Source organism: Austrofundulus limnaeus, unplaced genomic scaffold (genome assembly GCF_001266775.1).
Source record: "Austrofundulus limnaeus strain Quisiro unplaced genomic scaffold, Austrofundulus_limnaeus-1.0 Scaffold892, whole genome shotgun sequence".
Lineage (NCBI taxonomy): Eukaryota > Metazoa > Chordata > Actinopteri > Cyprinodontiformes > Rivulidae > Austrofundulus > Austrofundulus limnaeus.
In genome coordinates this window covers 101,292-102,310 of record NW_013953294.1, presented here as the reverse complement: position 1 = coordinate 102,310, position 1,019 = coordinate 101,292, and the positions used below count along the sequence as shown (strand labels likewise).

Below are 1,019 nucleotides of genomic sequence, written 5' to 3'. Positions count from 1 at the left end.
CACACACACACACACACACACACACACACACACACACACACACACACACACACACACACACACACGCAGTGTAATTTTAAGGGTCTGATTTACAGCTATTTTAAAACAAAACTCTAGAGGCTCCGCCCACCACCTGCTAATAAACCTGTTAATGACTCTCAGACCACACCTGAGTTAGGTTGACCAGCAYGTCCTGTCAGATATGAAAGAACTCCTGTCAGAAGAAACTGAGCGGAGACGCTGCTGCAGGATTGTAGGGCACCATTCGTTCAGGGGGCGGAGCTACACAGTTTTTAAAAAGGGTGGCACATCGAAAAGATGAAACAAATTCAAGATGGCCGCCACAGCTAACTCCAAACGACTCTGGTTCAGCTGTTTAGAGAAATATTGAGCAGAAATGTTGATGAAAGCAGAAAATGATCAATAAAACCAGCTGAACGCTCGTCACTTTTTATTCAGCTGTTTTCAGACACAAAGCTGAAGTTAGTGTAGAAGTAGCCAAAAACTATCTTCTAATCAAAAATTCAAGATGGCCGCCACAGCTAACTGTAAAAAGCTATAATTCAGCTATTTTACAAACTGAGATTAAATTTGTTTTAGAGCAGCTGAGAATGATGCTGATCCCAAAGTAAGCTAACTGCTAATGCTAACTTTACACAGGGCTATTTCAGCTGTTTTCAAACACGCAGCTAAAATTTTACACAGTTCACAGAAGAATAAACTTGAACAAAATATCAATGAAAATCCAACTTGTCAGTTATTTGGGARTGGCCAATCAGGTGCCGGGGGGCGGGGCACTTGCCTCTTCTGGCTCCTCCTCCTCTGCATCATGTGTGTTAGAGCTGTTTGATGCTTTGTGTTAATAAATGAACCGTGTAACCATCTTTACCTGAAAACATCAACCGTTTCTCACAGCTTCACTCGTTTTATCAGATGAAAGTAAACAAGCTGCAGCCACAGTTTGATCGTTTGTTTGTTTATAAATATTTGTTTTTATCAGATGAAAGTAAACAAGCTGC

General features: G+C 41.1%; 1 protein-coding gene across 1 annotated transcript in view; it reads left to right on the top strand.

Moving 5' to 3' along the window:
• The window catches only part of usp11 (ubiquitin specific peptidase 11), a gene marked incomplete in the record, with an annotated part of 17,554 nt that overhangs the window by 15,095 nt on the left and 1,440 nt on the right, over window positions 1-1,019 (top strand).